Here is a 10,079-nt window from a genome sequence, read left to right as displayed (position 1 = left end):
CAGTCAAGCTTAAAAGTAAAATTTCAAATGTTGTCTAAACAACCATCTATAGTATCCATTTGAAAAGTTATTGTGGAACTTTATGTGAATACTTATGTGGGCATATTATTGTTCTCATTACTTTAGACACTAAAGTTTTGGATCAGATTTAATGTTCTCCATAAAGGCCAAGCACATTTTGGCTGATTTTATTCCTAGGCATTTTATTTCTTATTTTATTGTTACTATTATAAATCGTGTTTTTTTAAAGTACATTATCTTATTCTTTCTTGCTGATACATGAAAGCATGATGGGTTTTTGTTTAGAATTATATTCCACACCTCTCTTATTACTATTACTTCTAATAATTTATAGATTTAAATTCTTTGGGGTTTTCTGTATCCTCTCTCAATAAAGAAAAGTTCTTTCACAGTAATCTTTTTATTGTGTCTTCTGGTTTCTTCCCTCCCCTTGCCTTCTCTCCTCCCTCCCCAACTCCATCCCTCCCTCCATTTCTTCCTTCCCTTCTTTCTGTAACACATGTTTTATTCATCTTGCTAGAACCACAGTATAATGCTGAATAGAAATAAATATACTTGTCTTGTTTCTAATTTATAAGGAAAAGTAATTCTAATGTGTTACTTTTAAGTATGATGTTTACTGTAGGTTTTTGAGGTAGATACCCTTTATCAGGTTAAAGAATTTTCTCTTAGTTAAAAAAAAAGTTTTGAATTTTACAAGTGTTTTTGAACCTCTTAAGATTATAATATGATTTCTATTTAAGCAATTAATGTGGTAGATTGTGCTAGTAGATTTTCTAATGTTAAGCTAACCTTAAATTATAGGGATAAACCAACTGCATCATGATGTGTCTGTGTATGGATATATAAAAGCTGTATTTATTTTCTAATTTTCAGTTGTTTTGAATTTATAATCATATATAAGATTGACATCTAATTTTCATTTCCTTTTAAAATTCATGTCTGTTATTGCCTCTGTGGTATTATTGGCTTTATATAATGAGTCGATGGACATTTTCTCCTATTCTCTGGAAGAATTGGTATGCAAATGGAATTGTTTCTTCAAAATTTGGGGAAACTGTCCAGTAAAATTGTCTGCCCTGATGTTTCTTTGGGGAGGGTAAGTTTAATTATTCTGATTCTTCACTGTCTATTTACATTTTCTTTTTTTTTTTTTTTTGGTCACTTTGGTAACTTATTTGTCTAAAAAACTTTTCATAACTACTATGTTTTCAAACTTATTAGCATGGGTTTTTTTTAATAATATTCTCTCATTTTGTATATCTCTACTATACCTCTTATTGTGTTTCTACTTTTATTTCTAATAATATTTGTACCTTCAACTCCTTTTTAAAATCAGTCTTGTCCACAGATCTTATATTTTATTAGTCTTTTAATGAACTGTCTGTATTTTGTCCATTTTTGTTTCTATGCTTTCTAGTTCATTAATTTCTACACTTATTTTCATTTCCTTTCTTTGAGTTTTCTGAAGCCCTTTAGGAATAGAAGGCTTTGTCAGTTCTGAATGGACTGCCATCTTTGTATAGGTGTTTGTGCACAGACATGTGCACTGGGGTTAGCAGGCCGGGCTGTGCTCTCCAAACTAATCCTTCTCAGAGCTGGATCAAGATGGCAGAATAGAAGGATGCGGAGCTCACCTCTTCCCATAAATACATCAAAAATACATCTACATGTGGAACAGTTCTCTTTCTGAAATCTCACATGAAATCTGGCAGAAGATCTTATACAATCAAGTCTGTGGAAAAGATCATCACATAACCAGGTAGGATGAGACAAAAAAAAAAAAAAAAAAAAAGAATCAGAGCAGGACCTGCACCACTGGGAGGAAGCTGTGGAAGAGGAAAGTTTCCCTCACCCTGGGAAGCCCCTTCACCAGTGGGGAGATCAGCCTGGACAGAAAGGGAGGCTTGGAGGAGAGCACAGCAGCTGGTCTGCAGCAGGCAGAACAGAGAGAGACTGACACAGAGAATCCCCAGCCCGAGCCAGGAGCCTGCTGGTGCAGGCAGCGGCTGGTACTGAAACCTGAGCTTTGGAGAACAGACCCAGGGAGAGAACTGGGGTTGGCTGCGTGAGGACAGCCTGAAGAGGCTGGAGTGTGGTGTGGGCTGGGGTTGGGAGAGTGTGCAGCAGAGCCCAGGTCTACCATAAGAAGCCCCATTGTTGGTGTGCCCGAATGGAGGGGCAGGGCCCCATCATAGAAGCCTCCTTCTCAGCTTGCTCACAGCCAGGGCAGCTCCACCTGTAAGAGCTCTGGGAGCACTGACAGCTCGCCCTAAGGGGAGGCAAGGCTGAAATCTGAGCCCATTCCCATGGGCAATAGGACTGCAGCATTGGGGCTGAAATCTGAGCCATGTCCCAGGCAGCTTTGGTGGATTTATGCTGCCAATGCCTTTGTAAATTCAACACCTGTGGGAAATCAGAGCAGATTATTGGTAATAATCTGGTAATAAACGTCTGGGGCATTAGCAGTGGACGCATGCACTTGGAGGTGGGGCTGGGGTTAGGGTTGACTCCCTAGCTCCCAAGGCAGATCCAAGTGTATGACTATGCATGATCCTGGCAGGTCTTGGTGCCTGACTTCAGCCTGCACTGGCGGCTTTCTGAGCACAGCACCTGAGGGACATCCAGGCTGCCTGCATTTCCACAGCTGAAGCAGGGCCGAGGCTGCACTAACAACAGTATATATACTTTGTGAGCCCACATGTGGGTGACAGGCAGCACCAAGAGAGCACTTCCCAGTGGACATCTCCTGTGGGGGCATACTCAACAACAAAAAAAGCAAACAACTCCATCAAAAAATGGGAAGAAGACTGAAATAGACATTTCTCCAAAGAAGACATACAGATGGCCATTAGGCACATAAAAAGATGTTCAATATCACTAATTATTAGATAAATTCAAATCAAAACCACAATAAGGTATCACCTTACACTGGTCAGAATGGCCATCATTAAAAGTCCACAAATGATAAATGCTGGAGAGGGTGTGGAGAAAAGGCAACCCTCCTACACTGTTAGTGGGAATGTAATTTGGTGCAGCTGCTATGGAGAACAGTATGAAGATTCCTTAGAAAACTAAAAATAGAGATACCGTATGATCCAGCAATTCCACTCTTGGGCATATATCCAGAGAAACTAATTAGAAAAGAGACATGTACCCCAGTGTTCACAGCAGCATTATTTACAATAGCCAAGACATTGAAGCAATCAATCTAAGTGTCCATCAACAGATGAATGGGTAAAGAAAATGTGTGTATACACACACACACACACACACACACACACACACACACACAGGAATACTACTCAGGCATAAAAAAGAATGAAAATGTCATTTGCAGTGAATGAATGAACCTAGAGATCATCATACAAGTGAAGTAAGTCAGACAAAGACAAATATATATCACTTATATGTGGAACAAAAAAATGATACAAATGAACATATTTATAAATCAGAAAGAGACTCACAGACATAGAAAAGAATCTTATGGTTACCAAAGGGAAAGGATAAATTAGGAGTTTGGTATTAGCAGATACAAAGTACTGTGTTTAAAATAGATTAACAATGAGGTCCTACCATATAGCACAAGGAACTATATTCAATATCTTGTAATAACCTATAATGAAAATGAATATGAAAAACAATATATATGTGTATATATAACTGAATCAGTATAGTGTATATGAGAAACTAATACACTGTAAATCACTGACACTTCAATAAAAAGAATTCTCCAATAAAAAGGGAATGTATATTCTGCTGTTAGTGGGTGGAATGTCCTATAAATATTTAGTCACAGTTCTAAGGCTAAAATAAAGGAAAAATGAGCAATGTCACTGAGATCATATTTGTATTTATGTCCTGATATATGTATGTAAGTTTTCTATAGGGTATATATTTATTCTATATCTATATGCTGAATATATCTATATAGTAAGTCATTGGACATGTGTTATTATTCAAACTAATAGGTACTGCCTATGTCTCCAAGGTAGTTACAATATTCACTCTCACCAGCAGATAAAATTCCTATTTCTCAAAATCCTCATCAACTCTTGATACTTGACAACTTTATTTTTGCCAATAGACATTTGTGAGAAGGTATCTGTAGTTCTGGTTCAAATCCTTGATTAGTAATGAGAATGAAAAATTTTTCTTATGTTTATTGGTAATTTATGATTTCTTTTCTGTAAAATGCGTATGAATTTCTACACTTGTCAATTATTTGAGTATTTCTGACTGAAAGGAGTTTGTATTTTCTGGATATTCATCCATCCTTATGCCAGTGATCAATTTACCACCACATAGCTCCAAATTCACTTTTCAGTACCTGCTGTGCTATAATGGACTGGCTTCTCAGCATTTTCTCCTTTACAGTGAGCACGATGTTAACATTTTCAATAGGCTTCTCTTATTGGGCCTGGTGTGCAGTGCTTTGCTTTTTCTTGCTTCTCCTGTACAGTCGTTAGTAGTGTGGGTCTATGAGAACATTCGGTGATGTTCTGCCCCAGCCCTGTACCTAGAGAGCATATAGTCCCTTGGTAGCTCCGCAGCCCAGTCAAGGCCAACTGACCACTTTCCCGGTGCAGATAATGTGAACTGTAGCCCTTGCAGCAGCTTCTGACTCTCTCTAGGTGTCCACATACCAGTTGTGGGTCATGTATACCCTTTGTGGTTTCCCAGGGCCCTTTCAATGTAGACGCTGTGTTCTCCAAGCCTTATACCTGCACCTCAGCTCTACCAGTTGCATCTCAGTTATGTCTGACAGGTTTGTTTTCTGGTTGCATAATGACTATAGATCTGCTCTGGCCCGGGAAACCCACCTAATTTCTCTACTATCCAGTGAGGCTGAAACCACACCTTCTATGAAGCTTGAACCCCAGACTTAGAGATGGGTCCCACCTTCAAAATTTATCCTTTCTTTGAGGTTCTTCAGCCTTTGGGTAACTTCAGAGTTCTTTTACATCATATAATTACTTTTGCTATAGTTTAATATTTATTTATATTCCATCTTGGTCCAGAACTGGAAGTAAAATATATCCCTTAATAGCCACATTAAGTATTTACATTAACTGGAATTAATAACACATTAGGATTTAGTTCTGTAGTCTTATGGAAATTACATTTTGGGCAACTGAGAGGGGATTTGCATATCACTTCTGATAATATTTCACTTAGTCACAGGACCATAACTGATAGGGGAGAATGGGAAATCTGCTATCTGGCCAGGTAGCCAGGAGCTCATGTGGTAAATGAGAATTTTAGAATTCTGGCAGAATTATGGTACATCAGTAAAAGAATAATATATAGCTATAAGAATAATATACTACCATAAAAATAAACCATATCTGAGAGGACTCAGGGACAATATATATTTTGCAAGAATGTCCACCAAAATATATCCCATCTTATATACTTTACTTGACACTCTCCCATCAAGATGTACCTGCCTAGTATGATCTTGACATTGGTCTTAGCAGTATCTTTTTGGATCTGTCTCCTCATGCAAGGGAAACAAGAGCCAAAATAAATAAATGGGACTACATCAAACTAAAAAGCTTTTCCTGGTGAAGGAAGCTATCAACAAAACAAAAAGGCAGCTTACTGGGAGAAAATGGGAGAAAATATGTGCAAATGATATAGGGGTTAATATACAAAATATACAAAGACCTCATACAACTCAACATCAAAATCCAACACCCTAGTTTAAAAATGGGTAGAGGACCTGAATAGACATTTTTCCAAAGAAGACCTACAGATGGCCAACAGACACATGAAAAGATGCACAGGATCACTAATCATCAGGGAAATGCAAATCAAAACCACAATGAGATACCACCTCACACCTGTCAGAATGGTCATTATCAAAATGACAACAAATAGCAAGTGTTGGCAAGTATGTGGTGAAAAGGGACCCCTTTTGCATTGTTGATGGGATTGTAAATTGATGCAGCCAATATGTAAAACAGTATGGAAGAGCCTCTGAAAATTAAAAATAGAACTTCCATAGGATCTAGCAATTTCACGTCCAGGTATTTACCCAAAGAAAACAAAAACACTAATTCAAAAAGATACACGCTTCCCAGTGTTCACTACAGCATTATTTACAAGCCAAGATACAGAAGCAACCTAAGTGTCCATAGATAGATGAATGGATAAACAAGATGTGGTATATATATTCAATGGAATATTATTCAGCCATAAAAATGAAATCTTGCCATTTTTGATAACATGTATGGATCTAGGGTATTATGCTACATGAATTAAGTCAGAGAAAGACAAATACCATATGATCTCAATTATATGTAGAATCTAAAAACAAACAAAATGAAAATAGACTCACAGATACAGAGAACAGGTGGGTGGTTACCAGAGGGGAGGATGGGTGTGTGTGTGTTGGGGGGGGGAATAGGTGGTTGGGACTACCAGGTACAAATCTCTAGTTATAAAATAAATAAGCATGGGAATATAATATACAGCATAAAGAATATGGTCAGTAATATTATAATAACTTTGTATGGGGACAAATGGCTACTAGACTAATCAAGGCTATCATTTCATAATGTATGCAAATACCAAATATGTTATTACACCCAAAATTAACATAATATTGTATGTCAACTATATTTCAGTAAGAAAAAACATAAATTAAGTACTCCAGAAATTTAAAAAAGAAAGGTAACTGATTAAAGCAATAGAGAATGGCAGAAGTGGGATTATGTTACTTCCAAGGCTGGGTATAGAAGCATCTTTTTGGCATATTCTTTTTTCCAAATATGGCCACAATATATCTCATACTTCAAGCTCTTAACAATGTGACACTTCTCTCATTGAGTTGTAACTGCAGCAAGACCATAAAAATTACATGCATTTCCACCTTCTTCTTTGGGACACACTCTTGAAACCCAAGTCACCATACTAAGCAGCCACACAGAGATATCACCTGTAGGTATTGTGGGTGACCATCCTGCGGTCAGGTTGACAGCCAGAATCAACTGCCAGGCAGGTGAGCAAGTGAGTCTTTTGATGATTCTAGTCTTCAGCCATCAACTGACCCCTAGCTTTCAAGACACCCCATCTGAGGCTCTGTGGATCAGAGATGAGCTGCTAGTGCCAAGTCCTGTCCAAATTTTATAGATTTGTGAGCTAAATAAATGATTATTGTATTTTAAGCCAAGTTTGGGGAAGTTGTTACACAGCAACAGAAACTGGAATGATTGTCAAAACATGTAAGCAAAAAAGCAAAGCACATTTAAAACACAGAATATATAATTTGTACATTTTTAAAAAGCAAATGGAAAAAGATTACATTCTAGGTATGTATTTTATATATTTTTGTAACATACATAGTTTCATATATAACCTTGGAAAATTTACACTAATGGGTCATTTCCTGATGGATTTGTATCATAGCCTGGGGATTGTTTGGGTATTTAAGTCGTAGGCTGTTTGGGTTTTATTAGCAAAACATTTCCCTAAAAAAATCAGTAGGCTTTCAAACTACTTGCTGTTTAATTACAAAGCCAAAATCTTGTGTAAAGGTAATTTTAAGCCTGATGATTCCTTTTGCTTACTGGCCCCTTTGTTCTTTCACTTTTCTAGCCTTTTAACATTCTTAGGTAATTATACTGTACATTAAATAATCTCTCTTTAGTGACTGTTTCATCTTTTTTAAGCCCCATTCTCATCTTCCATACTTTCAGTTAACCTTGTTTATTGCTTCATGAAAGCTCTGAAGGATCAGAACACTTTCCAAGACTTCTTCAAACTCATTTACCCACTTCCCAGCATTTGCACCCCATATTCTGCCATTCTATTCTCAGGAATAAACTTTCCATGGTATCACCTAAAAAACTAATCCCTCCATCCACTACTAATCTTATCCACTCCCATCTACACAAAGTCATTGCCCTAGTAATTCTCACTTTTCTGTCCTGAATCATACACCCCCCCATTATTCCAATAAACATAGGGAATTGCTATTCCTTCTCCCATCGTGAAAACAAACACTCCCATTCCTACACTACACTAATTATTAACTTATTTGCTTCCTTTTGCAGCAAAAACATCTGAAAGCAGCAGTTTCTATACTCATTGTCTCCAGTTTCTATTCTCTTATTAAGCTATTACTTCAATTATTCCAAAACAAACTAAAATATCCCTGCTCTTTTCAAGGTCAACAGTAACACCAATATTGCTAAATCCGGTAGCCAATTTTCAAGCCTTGTTTAATGCAACCTGCTAACGGTATCTGATATCATCAATCAGCCTCCCTTTGACTCACTTTCATTTGGCTTCTCTAATGCCACACTGTCTTGGTTTCCTTCCATCTCTCTCGTCCTCTGTAGCACCTTTTGCTGACCTGTCCTTTTATCCATGAACTCTTAATGTTAGAACACAATGTGAATCAATCATTGCCATTCTTCTTTCCCTATTTACAGAGGCCTTTAATGGTCTTATCCTGCCTCCTTATTTTAAATAAGTATAGGCAATGACTACCAAGTTAATATAATCTCTACAACAGTACAAGCTGCAACATCCAAGCGCCTACTCAATGTTGTCATTTTGTGTCTAAAAGACATTTCAAACTCAACATGTTCAAATTTGAGCTCCTCCCAGTCTTCTCCCACAAACCTGATGGAACTGCAGATTTCCCCATCTCGGCTAATGGGAACACATCTTTCCAACTGCTTGAGACCAAAACCTTTGAGTTAATGTCACCCTGGACCTTTCCTTTCACAACTGACATCCAGCCCCTAAACAAATCTTGCCTGCTCTATCACATTTACCGTCTCTCTAAAATCCAACCACTTCTCCCCATTGTTACCACCCTGGTCTGAGCCACCCTCATCTCTCATCTGAATTAATGCCATAGCCTCCTACCCACTTCGTTTTTCTTTTAAAAAACAAAACCAACAACACAATAGAAGAATGTCAGATCATGTCCTCTGCTCAGAACTCTCCAATGGCTGCCAATTTCCCTCAGAATGAAATCCAAAATGCTTACAATAAAAGGTCTTACAAGATATGGCCCTGTTATCTCTGTGAGCTCTTCCATCGATCATCCCCTGGCACAGACCTCTACAATAGCTTCCCTGCTGTCCCTCACATACACTAGCACAGTCCCATTGTTGGGCTCTAGCTTTCTCCTGTCTGGTATGCTCTTCCCTTAGATAACCACTGACTTGCCCCCTCACACCTTCAAATCTTGACTCAACTCTTCCCTTCATGGTCTACCCTGATCATTCTATTTCATGTAGCGACATAAATTGTGATATTCCTCTCAACTCCTTTTGAATAACCTTTTCCCCCATACCATTTACATTCTAACATACTCTACAGTTTATTATTCCATCTCCTCCTGCTACAGTTGTTCATTGATACATCCCAAACACCTGCAATAGTGGCTGGAATAGTAAGTACTTAATAAATATGACTAATTTTAGAACAAGAGGTTTGGGTGGCGGAAGCATTTTAAGTTATCTTTGCTAGGAGACTCACTGCCTTTGCATGGATGGGGCAATTGTCTGTTTTTGCTCAGAAGGCTACTCTCAATCACTGTAAGTGGCTTCACTTAAGGGTAGAATCAGTTTCGTATTTAGAATGCCACAAGTTTCAAGACTATGAATTTAACATCAACCTGGATTGAGTGCCTGCAGGCAGAGATACCATTTCTTAACAAAGCAATATCACTTTCAATCTCTGCTAGCAGCCTCTGTAGGTTAACGCTACAGCAAATTCATCTTTCACAGAACATTACTGAAAGCAGCAAGAAACATCCAATACACACATTCTGAATCACTCCTATCACTTCTCAGCATTACAGCCTTAATTCGTACAAGATTTGCCTTGTAAAACGGTAGGGAGTTTGACCAAATGTCCTGTCTATAAAAACAAGAATCTTCAGTTTTATAGCCTGAAGTGAACAAATCCTCATTCTCCATCACTCTAAGTCAATGCCAGATTTGAAATTTCTTTTACCCATAGCACTCTACTTTCAGGTACAGAGTTTTATATCCTTAATAATATTTAGCATCAATAACAAAATGACAACAGCA

Source organism: Camelus bactrianus, chromosome 9 (genome assembly GCF_048773025.1).
Source record: "Camelus bactrianus isolate YW-2024 breed Bactrian camel chromosome 9, ASM4877302v1, whole genome shotgun sequence".
NCBI lineage: Eukaryota > Metazoa > Chordata > Mammalia > Artiodactyla > Camelidae > Camelus > Camelus bactrianus.
This window is presented reverse-complemented; position numbering follows the sequence as displayed.